This window comes from Camelina sativa, chromosome 5, assembly GCF_030686135.1.
Source record: "Camelina sativa cultivar CO46 ecotype springtype chromosome 5, ASM3068613v1".
In the NCBI taxonomy this organism is placed as follows: domain Eukaryota; kingdom Viridiplantae; phylum Streptophyta; class Magnoliopsida; order Brassicales; family Brassicaceae; genus Camelina; species Camelina sativa.
In genome coordinates, this window is record NC_141884.1 from 1,245,486 (window position 1) to 1,261,709 (window position 16,224).

Sequence of the window (16,224 nt, forward strand, 5' to 3'; positions counted from 1 at the left end):
TGTAGATTCGGTTTAGTAGACAGAGACAAGAGAAACAGCAGCAACGCCTATGTAACTGACGAGTGAAAAATACAATCACACAAAACTTGTTAAGTGCAGCAGAACATTCATAATCCTGGAGACTACATGCAAACTGTATTGAAACTTAATCAAATGAGTAACGAAAATATCATCATTTACAATCAAGCATCAACGTAAAGAGAAAGACAATGCTGCCATCTATACAGTCAAATGAATCCTTACTTCACTCGTCACTTGTATCCAAAAGACCAAAACAATCATTCTATTTCTACACCAAAGAGAGTACTAAACATATTTTGTCAACAAGAGATCTCGAGTTTAACCAACCGACAGACAGTGGTTAAAACTAAAGGTGGGAGGAACAATCCTGAGAAGTTGAGAGGGTTCTGCAGCTCCACTGAATCCTGCTTCACTCCTAGCCAAGCCAATCATTCTACACCAAATCTCTATGCTTCCAGGAAAAAGAAGACTTGGTTTCCTCCATAGAAACGCCAACTTCCCATAGTATTCATCCATTGCAACAAAGCCTAGAGGTTTGTCAAGATCCAAATCATAAACCACTCTCCATAGCCTCAGTTCAGTGTCATACCACATTAAACCGAAACGAGTGAAGTAAACGAAGAGGACATTGTCAATAACACAAACTCCTGACCTCCACCACATTCCAAAAGGCAACTCAGATGACTCACAAGAACCATCTCTAGTATCGTAACATGTCAGGCCTTGGACGAAGCTTACAGCACAAACCTTTCTGTCTAGTGGAGCACCTATCCCATAAGTCCATATGCGACTTTCTTCTTCATGGGGACGCAGAGCTGGTTCCCAAGCTTCCTTCTTTAGATCAAAGCTTTCCGCTATAAGATCGTCTTCTCTGCATCCTCCGATCACATAGATCTTACCCCCGACTAGTGCTACGCAATTGTGCATTCGATACGCTAACAAACTAGGTCCTTGACGAACATTTCCAGATTGGGTGTCAAAGATCCTAAAGCTTGATGAGTAATGATTAACTCCGGGAATGAAGAACATCTCAGGACCATAGGCGACGACGGAAGCAGAGCGACGACAAGTCTCCGGAAGGAAAGAGAAATCAACGGAGACGAGGACATTCTCAGTGTTACTTTTCTCAACCCTGCGGAGATTGAACCAGTGATACGTATCGGTAAAAATATTTTCTTCATCTATAGTTGCGTCCTTGGCGCAGATATAAAGAGAATCTTTTCCGTGGGAAGATCGAGTCTCTTGAATCTCATCCGAGCGAACAAGACTACGCAAGTTCTTGGAGACGCAACAGAGGATTGGGTATAACCGTTTTGGTAGGCGGACTAAGATGTTCAAAACGAGGTCGCGTGGCAGTGACGTAAACGATGACGGCGACGACATTGGCGGTTGGTTGGTTTCTTGCGGTGGTTTGTGACGTTTGTCGCGGTTAGAAACGGCGACGTTAGTAGTAGTCATGGAGTTTAGTTTGAAAGAGAAGACCAGAGAGAGATTAAAAAAAGGAAACTTGAGAATAAAGAAGAATCTTTTCAATCTTTCACATGAATTGCGATTTTTTTATTCAATCTTTGTTTCTCTGTTTATATAGCCAAATAACCATAACCGGTTTATTTTTCTCCGATTCAGTTTTAATCTGTTAAAACCGGTTTAAAGATACCAAATACAGTATAGTCAAAAGAGCATAAGCATATGATTGTTATTTGATAACATGGTCTTGCGTCATAAATCGAGAGTTGAAGTGAGTGAACTTTTCAAAGGAATTGAGGTTTAGTTCAATTTGGTTTCGCTTATGTATAAGCCAAAAACCAAATTTCGGTTTCTTCTACCTAACAGATTTAGTCGGTTAAATCCGGTTTATATATGTTGGCTTAGACATAGATGAGCATGAGACTTAGCTTAAAAGATCAAACTCTGCTACAACTCTCTCTACTACAAGATCAAACTCCTATAGTGAAACATACGACTAATCTGCAAATTTTGATCTGCATGAGTGGTTCATAGAATAAAAGTAAACTAAAAAATATTTAAAATATCTCAAAGCTAGAGATTTGAGTAAACCATTCAAAGAACATGGCATAAACCAATCTTTCTCTTGAGTCTTTGTAGGAGGTTGTAAAATTACTTTTTCTTTGCTGCATCAAACACTGCTTTGACGTTCTAGAAAATCATCATCATCAGCATCACAATTCACAACACTTTAGCAGATTGAGCTGCAAAATATTTGGTCTAATTGTAAAATGTAACTTTGAGCATCATAGTTAGCTACCAGTTGTGTTTTGATTCTTAACATGGTTCTTGATCGCATATTCATTGAAGAACAATCTTTAAAAGAACATACTTGTTCTGTGGAGATTGTGCAAGCAGCTTGATAATTCATTTGGAACTGCTTGTCGTCTCTTAGATCTGCAAGATCAAGAAAATTTGATCTTATAGACCACATTACATCTCTTACACTTGTTGATGTGAGATTTTTCTAACATATATTCAAGACATAACAAATTGGTTCATTATCTTCAACCTATTTTTGATTTCAGTGAAAATATAATGTGGCAAAAGAACTATAATCTCAACCTCTTTAGGAATGTTCTCAAAGCTAGCTATTCCTGCTACTCTGTAACTCAATGGTCTCAAACTTTTATTACTTTTTGTTTTATTTAAACTTCTTGAACCGCATGAACCAACTCAATTAGCCCAAATATGCATTAGTTATACATTCGGAAAGAGTAACATTTGACTAGGTAATTCTGCCTTCATTTTCCTTAAGATGACTAATTTGAGAAAATTTTATAATTTTGAACCGAAAGATATTTGAACTTAACATAAAGAAATCTAATCCAATGTATTTGATGCGGTCAAAACCTTTGATTACTTTGCAATATTAAAATTAAAACCTTGATTAGTGTGACTGTGACCTTTTGACACTGACACTGCAAATTACTAGCTCATAAAAATATTACTATATATATAGATAGGTCCCTATGTCCCTAATCCTACTCCTACAACTTTCTTGTTGGACAAGAACTTGGTCTATTTGATATTAACAAAATCAAAAGTTTCCACTCACCATTATTGTGCTCCAATAATGATTAATCAACAAGACCAAACATATATAAACTTCATTACTTTTAAACTTATATTCACTCGAGAGAGAAAGAAAGAAAAAATCATTTTTCCAAAAAAATTTTAAACAAGTTGAATTATATACACATAAATAATGACGTGGAACCATGTGTGCATCACGACAATACGAGAACCAATCATGTTCGTCTCTCAATAATCAATCCCACTATCGTCCATCTTAAGCTCACGCAACACATCGTTACGTGAATCACACGCACCACTCGAAGCCAGATCCACCGTCGATCATCCCACCTAAGTCTCATCCCATGGTTCAGCCGTCGGATGAACCCTTCGCTACGTCGTTCACAGTAATCCAAGAAGCTAACCACAGACACAGACTTAGACTCCTTATCCTTCCGATGCCCACCACCTAACATACCAAAATGACTTCGTTTTCGTCCCTCCACGGCCAAATACTCCACCATGCCCGGCGACAAGCTCCGGCGAAGCTCCGACTCGTCTCCCCATAGCCATATCCTAACCATAGAACGTTCCAATGCAGCTTCCACAGCGTTGGTAAACGTACTTCTTTCCATTAAAGATGAGCTTAATCTGATCACATACTCTCCATGACTTGCACCTGAAGTACCAGAAACTTCTCGACTTCATCACTGCTGTTTCCACAGAATCGGATAGTCACGTGGTTTACAGGCTTCCGGAGACGATGAGGAACACCCTCGTAGAGAAACCTCTTACAAAGTAGCTCGTATCAAGCAAAAATCCGTACTGCGGTGTCATCAGATTCGAAGAAGAGGGCGAATCTTTTACCGGAAGGAGAATCTTTAGCATCGTTGATGATACTTATGGAGAAACCTTTTGAAGCCTCATGGTTTGCCCACAAGGAGATCGCTCCAACGAGAATTACAGTGACAATCCGTAGAAGAATACTTGAATCTGATTCCGATGTTGAGCTTTTGGTAGTGGGTTTGGCTAGGAAAGGTTGAAGAAGAGTCTGATCCGCCATTGACACAATATGGACAGGTGTCTACATAGAGATAAGAGAGAGAGAGAGTCGTGTAACGGTTTTGTAATGGTAACGAATTGAGACAGAGACATATAACGAATCTGTTGTAATGGACAACTAAATTCTGATCATGTCTTTCACATGGAAAGGATAATGTACACACAAGAGGATGTTATATATATACATTACTGACAAGGACATGTTCTGAATAAAGTGTAATGTACTAATAGGGATGTCTTTAGATCGGGTTTTTTTTTTGGCGTGAAGTAATCCCTAAAACCCGGTTACTTTGTTCCGTGGGAAAAAACAAGCTTTAGTACTGTACATTTGTTTCTTCCATAACTGCGCCAGATCTGTACACTTACTTACCATTGATGGTGGGTTAGAGTTTCCAGCTAGTGGGGGCTTTAAGAGGACTCTTCTGCAACGTTCTTGGAGTTACCATTTTCTCTCTGATTCTCGATAAGATCCATTGTGTAAGACCAATCTGAATCAGGCACGGCTATGTTCCATATGCTTGAAAAGAGTTGCTCCTGTATGATCCATAAATACAAGTTCAAATTGGTGGGCATAAAATCTAAAGAGGCTGCATTTTGACTCCATTTATCAAGAAACAGAGGATTTTGTATTCAATAACTTACGTGACCATTGGAGTCTTGACCGTCATCATGGTGGGAGACTTCTGGAAACAATTGCTTTTCTTCCTTCATAGGACTTGGAGTCTGCATGTATGAAGCAAGAGCAGACTTCCCTTGGATCTCCGCATATGCCAATGAAGCAGCTTTCCCACTGTTGAATTTCTCCCATATTTTACCATTGAAGGTCTGCAGAAACACACATTACGTATATCTGTTAACTATAACAATCTCAAGCCACTGAATCGGAAAATTACCATATCCAACAATACATGGTCGACCTCATGATTATAATGAAGAGAAAAAGGTAAAAACCTGTTGGAAGGGAACGATGTGTAATGGAGACACCATGTTGATAAAAGCGTGACCCATGTTGCATTTATTCTGTATCCACGAAAAATCTAGATCGTCAGTAAGTTCTCAAGTCATAGAAAAGCATCATGAGTCCACTCTCTTATAGTATATAGTACCTTAAAGTCTATAGGTAAGCACAGAAAGTCATAGTCTCCCCTTGTGCTTTTCGTCAACGTCAGCCACCAGCATCTTGTAAGTATACCTTATAAAACAAAGCATTTGAGAGTTAAAACATATAACAAAGTAAAACCCTTAAAGAAGATCTTAGATTGAGATCAAAATATAACGCTTACTTGTTTGGGATGTTTTTAAATGATTAATGTAGTCCGCATATCATCTCCACTACCAATTTTATCTAAGTCAATATGATATCTCCCACCATCTATAAACTGATTCTGATTGTGAGTCTCGTGGTTGTGGATCCTACTACCCCTGCTCAGCAAATGGCTCAGGCCTTACTGATTGTAATCCTCTACCCCCACCAAAAGGAACTGTAGGCATTGAAGACATGCCAAAGCCAGAGAAATCCCGTTCGTTATAGTTTCCCTGTAGACTAACACCAAGGTCTGGTTTTCTATGAGCATTGATGTAGTTTTTGCTGATTCCCATATCACCAAATCCAAGGGGTATCTCTGTTGATCCTGGGTAGCGATTCATATGGGTATTAAAATGAATGCTTGAGGGAGCAGAGCCCACATGATGCTGGTATTTTCCAAGCAATGAAACTTGTCTCTCAGCAAATGGAAAACCACTCCTGACAGGGAAAGGACGTTCAGTAGATGATGATGATGATGATGAGGACACTCCAGTGTAACTAGGATAATTCATATGCTGAGGAGGGCTTCCCCAGCGATAGCGGTGATCAGATGAAGTCCCAAATCCTGAGGTGTGTGGAGCAGCAAACCTCATGGAGTTGGAAATCCCCCCTGCTATATGCTCTGGCAATGAATGGGGTTGCCCATAGGAAACGTTGTGCATCAAACCCTTGTTCAGGATAGCTTGGTTTGGATGATTCAATAGCCCTTGGTCATTATTATTGACTGGTGAAAATCCATGAAAGCTAGAGGGATGAGCAGGAAGAATTGAAGCCAGTCCAGGCATATTATCTGAGTTAACTGGCCTGACCATTCCTAGACCATGTGGCATTGGAAAGGCATGCGAAGGAGATCCCTTCACTGGGCTACCAATTGGCCAGTTACCTGTTAAGTAGATTGAATGAATTCCTGACAAGGCAAGCTAACCAATGGAGTAAATAAAGAAATGATCAATATGAGATTACCTGGTGGGGAATTAGCAACTTGTGAACCTACTTGATTGAAGAAATTTGTAACTTCGTGTCTGTCCAAATCTTGTTGACTTTGTGATGGAACCGAGCTGCATACATATAGTTTCAGTGCACTGTGTATGTAAGAATACTCAGTTCTTGGAAATATACAAAGTGCAGGCAACTCACAGTCGACGAACCCCTCCAGGGCGGCTAAGTTCGAGCTTTATACATTTACCACCTATCTCGCTTCTGTTCAGTGCTTTCAGGGCTGTCTCTGCATCTCTAACGTCATAGTACTCAATGAACCTGTGGAATCGCCTGTTCGGGGTCTCTCTAATCTGGAATTTACAAGCCAAGAATCAATCAGTGGATGATTTGATACACTAAATACCAAACAAAGAGACGAATATCTTAGACGTAAAGACATAGCACAGCACATTTGAAAATACAAGTTGACCTAAGAAACATAAATTACCTCTCTTATTTCACCATAGGCACCGAACAGCTGAAGGAGCTCATCGTTCGATATTGTTGTGTCCACATTAAAAATCACAAGAGTCCCTTGATTCATATCCTTCTCTGACGGATTCTCCTATCATGTGGCAGTAAGATGATGATTAGAAAAGTACTAAAGAAAAGCTGAAACATCAAAGCAAGAATAGTTCTCCTAGTCCATACTTTAGGAATGGAAAAGTGAATGTCCAGTGTCCTTTTTCGTAAGAGTGTGTTCTGTAGTGCACGCATTGCGGCATGAGCAGCTCGGATATCATAGTAGGATATCATAACAAAACCCCTGCTTTTGCATGCAGTGTACAAACTTCTGATCTCCCCAAAGGGCTGGTGACAAGTAGAAATCACGTCAGCAAAGGCAAGCAAACCTCGATATTAGAATGAGTTAAGACTAATGAGAAAAGTATGCGTTACCTCAAAAAGGGCGCTTAACTCAGAATCCTCAACACTACTGTTGATATTCCTTACAAATAATGTCCTTGAAGGATGTTCACCCGTTTGGATGTTCTACTGAAACCCTGCCAGAAGTATTGGGACGTTTACGAGGAGCAAATGCATTTGCTGCACCGCGATCAACAGCGTGATTATCTTGGGATTCAAGATCCAACTCCATACCCCCTCCCGTGCAAAAGACATCACACTCTTCTTCAAGTTCATCAGGCAACCCGGTAAAATTAAGCTCATCAATTAGGCCAGGAAGGAGCTCATTTTCATCCTCAGGGAGAAAAGAATCAGGTTCAACATCTTCCAAAGAATCTTTCTCTGAGTTTCCTATGGCAAGTTTGTTCAGAATGGGTGAGTTATCATCAAAGGAGAGCCAACTATCTGAATCAGTCATATTCACTGCAAGGTTTGTCAAAAACAAAACAAAAAAGATATTAGCAGTGAAGTCATCATATATTGAATGATACTGATCACTAAAAGAAGCTAGGACATACGCTTATCATGGAAAAAGTGTAGGCAATGAGCTTGAGAACATGCTGAGATCACTTGCAGAACGATATCTAGTCCCTCCAATAAAAGTCTCAGATGATTTACTCAGTAAAGATGGCATGTCTAGATTTGACACAATAGCCAAATAAAATTAGATATCAAATAGTAAAAGAACCAAATTAAAAAAAAGGAAACAAAGAAAGAATCTTATCATACCAGCAGATAGTGATTCCTTGGGTTCTAGCTCCATCTTTTTGCCTTCTGCAACTACAAACAAAACAACCAGAGAAACAGAACAGTTACTTCCAAAGATCCTATGAAAATCACATAAAAAACAGAACAGTTACTTCCAAAGATCATGAGTTGTCGAACTTATGTTATAACACAAACTACTACTGTTGTGTTTCCTCATCAGGACATAAAACAGAATCGAAGCAAAAAAAAAACATGAAATCTCTTCAGTTACGTTGGTCAACTCGATGAATAGACAACAAAAAAAAAAAAAAAAAAGAGAAGCTTTTGTTGCTTGTGGCGACAAAACATCAAGAAACTAAAAAAAATCAAAGCTTTAAAAAACCCAGAACAATCACAATCAAAACTACATGAAGAGGAGAAATCAAACAGATAAAAGGAATACAAAAAAGTTCATATGAATCATAACACAAACCGATTTTGCAGAAATGAGTAAGTAGTACCTGCGATGATGGAGGAAACCATTAACAAGAAATAAAAGAAGAAGCTTTAAGAGAAACAAAACAAGAAACGAAAGGGAAAAGAATCGGAGAAGCAAAAAAAAAAAAAGAGGGGAGAAGAGAAGAGGCAAATGTTTTCGTAGAAGAAGAGGAATTTATTGCTTACACTCTTCCTCCTCCTCCTTCCGTTGCCGGGAAATTACACAACCCCCCCAGTAAACAAAAACCTGAGAGAGAGAAGAAGAAAAAAAAAGAGGCTAATTTTTAATTATTTTATTTTATGAAGGAATTACAATTAAAAGTTAATTAGAGTGCTATGATTTTCTAAAATTGTTTTTAGAGAGAGAGAGAGAGGCCTAACCGTTGACACAAACCTAATAAACATATACAATTGTGACATATGATATTAATATGTTACTAATATTTACACGAATTTATCAACATGTCCTCTGGTCAATATGTTTTCTTACACGAATTTTATTCATCGATTATACATCAAAACCTTTCCCAAGACTTATAACAAATTATCTATATTCAGTAAATAAAAAAATTAGAGACTGAACAAAAATATTTACTCCAAAACCATAAATCAGAAAACTTTAATAATACATCTGTTTAGTAGATAAAATCTTCTTTTCTTTTTTTGGTAGGGAGTAGATAAAAATCTTATTATGGGCCTTACTCATAAAAAAATTGTATTAAATTAAAATAATCAGTTAATTAATTAATATTATGGGCCTTACTCAACAATTTACAATATGGGCCTTAATTACATGTTCAAGTAATTGTTATTATTTGATCTAAATATGTCAGAACTTATTTTGACGAAGTAGCTCATGTCTCCCCCTCAAGTGATTTTTACAAATTATTACATTTTATGCATTGAAATGAACATATTATATTCTTTTACACATTTATAAAAATCATAAATTGATCAAATTTGACAACATTAAAAAATTGGTTAAATAAGCTTTAAATATTTTAGATTTTTTTAAAAAAAAATCGATCATATTGCTTGGAGATCCATTTATATAAAAACTGTTTAAATATTTGTACTTGTTCTTCTAACATGCTCACATTTATTATCTAGTCAAATTTAATTACAAATAATCAAATATATAGTCAATGCATGATACATAATCAACTTTAGTCAAACTCCATATTAATCAAATATGATTTCCAACATTAACTTTTGATATATTCAGTTATAGTAGTTTTGAGATTCTTTCCATTTTGAAAAGATAATAAAAGTAAATGAAAATCTCTCTTTTATCATATATATAGATCCAATTAAATAAAAATATAGAAAAAAGTAGATAAACAACCCTTCACAGAAAAAAAACTAAGAAACCATAGAACACAAATTTCTTTCTTGGCATATATAATGGGTATCACAAAAAGCTCTATAACTCTATTTCTTGTAATAGTCTTGACAATTTCGTTTTCTTCTTACAACGTTTTAGCCATATCAGGTATGTTGTTTTTTTAGACGAATTTTATTTTTTTGTTACTTTCCAATGATATTTGATCACTTCAAAAGCAATCTATACTACTATTTTTGCAGCAGTTTTTGCTCAAAAATACTTTTTGGAAAGTTTTTACATTTAATGCATGCATTGATTTTAATATTAGTTACCAAAACTTCAAAATTAATTATAGGTAAGATTTTAAAAAATAAGGAAATCTTTCTACCTCATTCAAAACATAAATATATGATTCCCTTTCATTTTTTATTTTTTAGTTAATAAAAATTGTGATTTTTTCCTGCATATTATATAATACAAAATTTTAAAAACGAACATATATTACTCAATAGATGAATAAAAAAATACAGGTACAATATCCCACATCGTCTAAAAAAATTGGGCAATGGTTCACAGCCATACTATAAAAGAGACCAAAATGATCTGAATATAAATTAGTAGAAAGCTTGATTTATCAGGCATTCAAATTTTAAAACTTTTATTTGGTTTATTCCGGTTCTTTATTTTAAAGATTTTAAAAAGGTTAAATATGAAAAATATTTAAAACTTTTAAAAAGTTAAATATGATAAATATTATATCGTAGATACACAATAAATATTAAAAATTAAGATGATATAATATGAGTTAAAATATCTTGGGACGAGGTTATATAGCAGGACGGGTTTTATCGATATTTATATAAATTAAAAAGTATCATTAATTTGGTGTTACAGGGGTAAAACATCATTTCATTATTTTGTTAACACTGTCAGTATAAGAAAATAGACATATCTGATTAAATTGATTAAATAAATGTTATGTAAAAAATAAATTATATTGCGGTATTATATGGTTTATTTAACAATTATTATATAATTATAATATATTTAACCAATAAATACAATTTATAATTTAAATATTTTAGATATAAATAATTTTGCTCCGTGGTGTACCGCGGGTCTTAATCTAATATTAATATATTATGTATGCATAGAATTATAATATTAATTTGGAATTGTATTATATGTGCAGCGGGCGGATCTGGTCCATGCATTTTCAAATGTGAAGGTTTATTGGATGATCATGCATGCTTCCATGACTGTAGTTTGAAGAAGGGTTACAAGAATGGATCTTGTATCGGAAATCCTCCACGTTGTTGTTGTACCCGTGAGGCCACGGCTAGCTATAATCATAAGTAATTGGCGACTGAAGCTTCAAGTATGTGATTTTATATTATATATAAAAGGTGAACTTTCTTAATTGTTGCTTTTCAGTTCTTGATAATAAGAATGGACAAAAATAATGAGCTAATTAAGAGATATATAAGAAGATAACACATGCAGTCTCCTCCCCCAACCAATTATAAATGTAAGCCAAACTTACTAGCCCTTCAAATCTATATACGATTCTCAACAGAAACGAAGCAAGATGTATCTTAAACACCATCATCTCCTCCTCTAGCATCTCAACCCAAATTATGGTCTCCAAATCTTCTATCACATGAGATATTTCCTGAAAGTAAAAAAACGATGAATCTCATTCTCTCTCTTTCAAGGAAATTAAAATTCACTAATGCTTACTTCTCTCTGGCGTGATTTTTCCATGAACATGCCGAGTAGAAGAAACCAACAATCAGGTAAATTAAACCAATGTTGAGGTATGGTAACTATAGTACATACGTATAGAATCATATATACTAGGTACTAACCCGCGGAGAACCGCGGGCTGAACTTTTTTTAATTAAAAATTTGTAATAATTTATTTTATTATTATGTTATTTATAATAGTTTTTGATTAAAAATTTGATTTGCTTATATTATAATTTTGTATTTTAAAAATGTTTATTGAAACATTTGCATGTAATGAATAAAATTGTTTAAACATTTGTCAACTAAAAACAATCTTTACTAACATATAAAAAAGAGCAATTAAATATAGCTAGTAAAAGTTCTAAAAAGCCTCTTTGAAAACAATATTCATTGTTTTTTTCTGTGGCTTCCTTTCCTTGTCTGTAATAATTTTAACCTGTGGTGGAATTTTTTTTGATAAAATTTGTAGCTGTATATTTATTCGTTTTGGTTTTAAAATCTTACCTGTTATTTTTTTTTAAGTACGAATTAGTTTTGATTCTAATAGATTTTTTTTACTTTTCTACAATTTATTTTATTTGATGTGTCCCTAGTTTTCATTTTTTAATTAATTTTATTTATTTATTTAATTAATTAATCTTAATTAAGTTTTTAATGGAAATTGAATGTTTTTTACACATTTTAAGGTTAGTTTCATATTTGTACTTCCCAATTAATATAGTAGGATAAAATTTGTAATTGTAGATTTTATTTGATTAGATTTTTAAAATCTTAGCTGTTAATTTTTTTTTAATACAGATTAGTTTTGATTCTAATAGATTTTATTTTTAACTTTTCTACAATTTATTTTATTTATTGTGTCCTTGATTTTCGTTTTTTAATTAATTATATTATTTCATTAATCTATTAATTTTAATTAAATTTTTCTAATGGCAATTGAATGTAATTTTTTTACATATTTAAGGTTAGTTTCAAATTTGTACTTCCCAATTAATATAGTAGGATATATACTAATATATATAGGGTAAACTATTGTATACTTGGGTGATTGATTCTCTTTAATTATTATATCATTTTGAGGTATAGTCTCTTTTTTTCTGTGTGCTTTCGTTGCGGACAAACACGTGTTGTCCAAAGACAGTGTTAAGTGTATAGAGATCAGAGTTCTGAGACGAAGGGATCAAACAACATTACAACAATAGCTCTCTAAATCTTTTTATTGTTTTGGAGTTCCATTGAAATAGCAACTCCATCAGCCTCTCACAATTTTTTGTATCAAATCACAAAAGAAAATTGTTTTTTCTTTTTGTCCTTGTATCGACTTGTGTCATTGTGTGATAGTCATTAGGTGCTCTGGATGGCTTACTAGGAATGTTTGTTATTGTTACCGTTATTGTTGGTTCCACTACAGCAATATGCATGTTTGCTTGGTTGACATTGAAAGGTAACTAATTTCCTATTCACGACATCTCTACACCTATATTATTATTTTCACAGCATTTTTGAGAAAAAAAGTTTGGAGTTCAAAAGTATTTACAACCAATACCATTATCATTAAAATACTTTTTTAAAAAAATAAAACAAAAAATCGAAATATACAAAATAAGGTATGTTAATTAAATATTCTCCTATCAATCCAATATAATTTTCCTAAATTATCTCCACCTCTGAGCCTAATTTTCTGCAAAACTAAACAAAATTTTTGCTTTTCCAATATAGAAAACTCTATATTCATGTCAATCAATCATATTCAATTACTTCAAATCTTTTAATTTTAAAAAAAATTCCTCCAGATTTTCCGTCTTTAATATATATAAAATCTAAAGAGTTCTTCTACTAAATATAAATATTTAATCTATAACAAGATTTGTGGAAAAGTAACATTACCAAATAAAATCCCTAAAAAATACATAAACAAACAAAGGAATTGTATAGTACAAACTAACATAAAAGCGGACTCATAAAAAAACACCTTCTATCTACTTCCAATTTTTCCGAGGTATCTATTAACCATAATCTAAAAAAACGATGAATAACTCGCTATTCACCCAGATACTCAGTCATAATCCTGATGTCGGAGAGATGGCCGAGTGGTTGAAGGCGTAACATTGGAACTGTTATGTAGACTTTTGTTTACCGAGGGTTCGAATCCCTCTCTTTCCTTACTTTCAACTAATTCACCAATCTTACGTGATTGACCACAATGTATCAAATCCAATAAAAAAGAATAGATATAAAATCTACCTTGTTTTGGTTTTGAAATAGATTCTCTACTCCTAATTTCTTTCATATGGAAAATGCTGGGAAGAGCAAACAAGGGATCCAAATCCCCCTACCAATCTATGATACATGAATAGGAAAAAGATTCCTCGACAAAATCCCTTACCTTGTGCCTTTTTATTTTTAACGGCAAAGGGGAGTTGTCCGAACTCTTGTTTTTAGTAATTTTTTTTTACTTAAGTTAGGTTTATTAAGTCTGTCGAGAGTAATATTCTACGACAAGCAATTCATTTATTTTCAAACCGACGCATTTCCTATCTATTATTTGATTGACTAACCCTTCATATTGGAATGTGTGAAGAGTCAGATGGTTTGGCAATTCCTCAGGGGCAGATGAATCAAGAAGATTTTGAACCAAAGTTCTAGAGTTTTGTTCATCCTTCACTGTAATAATATCTCGGGGTTTGCAGCGATAACTTGGTATATCAACTATACGGCCATTAACTAAAATATGTCCATGGTTAACTAATTGGCGCGCTTGAGGAATAGTCAAAGCCATACCCAATTGAAAAAGGATGTTATCCAAACGCATTTCAAGTAATTGTAGTAAAACTTGACCTGTTGACCCCTTGGCTTTTCCGGCGATACGCACATATTTAAGTAATTGGCGTTCTGTAAGACCATAATGAAAACGCAATTTTTGTTTTTCTTCTAAACGAATACGATATTGAGATTTTTTTACGGGGCGTGATTGGTTTCTAAGATCGCTTCCTGCCTTAGGCCTTTTACTAGTTAGTCCCGGTAAAGCCCCCAGACGTCGTATTTTTTTAAAACGAGGCTCTCGGTAACGTGACATAAAGACTCCTTTTTTTATTGAAATTGTACAAAACTAAATAAAATTAAAACTGAACTAAATGATAATGATAAATGACGTGAAATACACTCCAATAAACTATTGGAATACAAAGAGTAAGAAGATATATTCTCTCAATATACAGATTTTTTTTATTTATATATATTGGAGTGTAACAAAAAAATCTTAAATTCCTAAACAGTCAGATTTCTGTATTGCAATTAATTTTTATAAATGTTTTGAATATATTATTTAATAAACTTTAATAAATTTAAATTATTATGGGATGGGTTATGATTGATATTATTATCAATTTAAATTAAATGTCAATAATCCATCGCTACGACCATCAGTATATTATACTAAAAAGTAATAAATTTCTAAAGGTATAGTTTATATAGAAAATATAGGCCTGTGGTGTACAATTAAAAGATGGTCAATACAATTAAGTCTATCGGGATTACAGATTTTAGTAAGATATGTTGGCGGGTTGTCCCAAAAACTACGAATATAAGATTAAAATAAATATATTATATATAAATAATATTGTTTCATAGTTATTTTAATTTTTTTTTTCTTTGCCACTAAATTTTTTAATAATAATTAATATAAAATTCAGGTTGAAAACATGCTTGGGCATAACTTTAACGACCACGGTCTTAGCGGGTTGACCCGCTGTGGTCCATGAAAAAAGAAATGTGGACCGACCTGTTTGACACCTCTATATACATGATTATTATAAACAAACTGGTACAACTTAATAATATAAACAGATATTAATAAGTTTTGTAATGAATTCTGGCTCATCCTCGGAATATTTTTATCTTGGATTGGTGAAATTAATTTATAACAAAAATAAATTATTGTGTTGTATATAAACCGCAGATTAAATCGTAGAATTAACAATCAAAATACAATTATATAATCTTAAACTTCAAATAAAATGTAAAAAATTAACTAACAATTACAATTTAAAATTTAATGATTTTAGTATAAAAAAATAATCCCGCGGTACACCGCGGGATTATAGCAATTACAAATCTTGGATTATATCTGCCAAGCAAACAGTAGGAAGAGAACTTCTCCAAATGATTGTTTTCCAAAAGTTATAAAAAAACTACTTTTTGGGTTTAATTTGAAAATATTTTACTTTTTATTTCTCCAGCAAGACCATTCTTTCTCTTATAAATTTTAGGAAAAAAAATATAAATTCTTCAATTCTAAATATGTTTTTGGTAATATACACACATAAAATTCATATGTTATATGGCATCACATAATATGACATTTTTTTTTCTTTTAGGAAAAATATAGAAAAAAATATAAATGATAGTATAATTTAATGTAGAAAATTAATTAATAAGCAATGGAAATAAGTAGAGTAAATTATTTTTTATATATTGCATTTAATTTGATATATTGAATGATTTTCATTTAAAGATTCTTTCTACTTAGTGGAAATATTTGTTTGACAAATTTGTCTTTCTTTTTAATATGCGTTATTTCACAGTTATTGAACTATATAATCAAATGATTACCACAAAAGTATGAAATGATACCAAAATTGTAGGAAATAATTTTTTGATAATACATAGATCGGAA

At 33.4% G+C, this 16,224-nt stretch overlaps 1 long non-coding RNA gene, 1 other non-coding gene and 3 pseudogenes across 3 annotated transcripts; 2 read left to right on the plus strand and 3 right to left on the minus strand.

Moving 5' to 3' along the window:
- Positions 1-339: 339 nt before the first annotated feature.
- Positions 340-1,479, minus strand: LOC147943155 (F-box/kelch-repeat protein At2g44700 pseudogene; annotated as a pseudogene).
- Positions 1,480-3,116: 1,637 nt separating this feature from the next.
- LOC104788802 (uncharacterized) lies at positions 3,117-4,125 on the minus strand (annotated as a pseudogene).
- A 73-nt stretch (positions 4,126-4,198) lies between these two features.
- Positions 4,199-8,656, minus strand: LOC147943156 (protein MEI2-like 2; annotated as a pseudogene). Its single transcript, XR_015598184.1, has 13 exons — positions 8,500-8,656; positions 8,021-8,071; positions 7,810-7,927; positions 7,286-7,714; positions 7,040-7,198; positions 6,837-6,953; positions 6,548-6,699; positions 6,374-6,468; positions 5,388-6,293; positions 5,211-5,296; positions 5,056-5,124; positions 4,747-4,929; positions 4,199-4,638 (listed from the first exon to the last, which is right to left on the minus strand). The product of XR_015598184.1 is annotated as a protein MEI2-like 2 (transcript).
- Positions 8,657-9,769: 1,113 nt separating this feature from the next.
- LOC147943157 (uncharacterized) lies at positions 9,770-11,271 on the plus strand. The gene is made up of 2 exons (XR_015558494.1): positions 9,770-9,968; positions 10,993-11,271. It is a non-coding gene; the product is annotated as an uncharacterized LOC147943157 (long non-coding RNA).
- Positions 11,272-13,625: 2,354 nt separating this feature from the next.
- TRNAS-GGA (transfer RNA serine (anticodon GGA)) lies at positions 13,626-13,712 on the plus strand. Its single transcript has one exon. It is a non-coding gene; the product is annotated as a tRNA-Ser (tRNA).
- Positions 13,713-16,224: the final 2,512 nt, after the last annotated feature.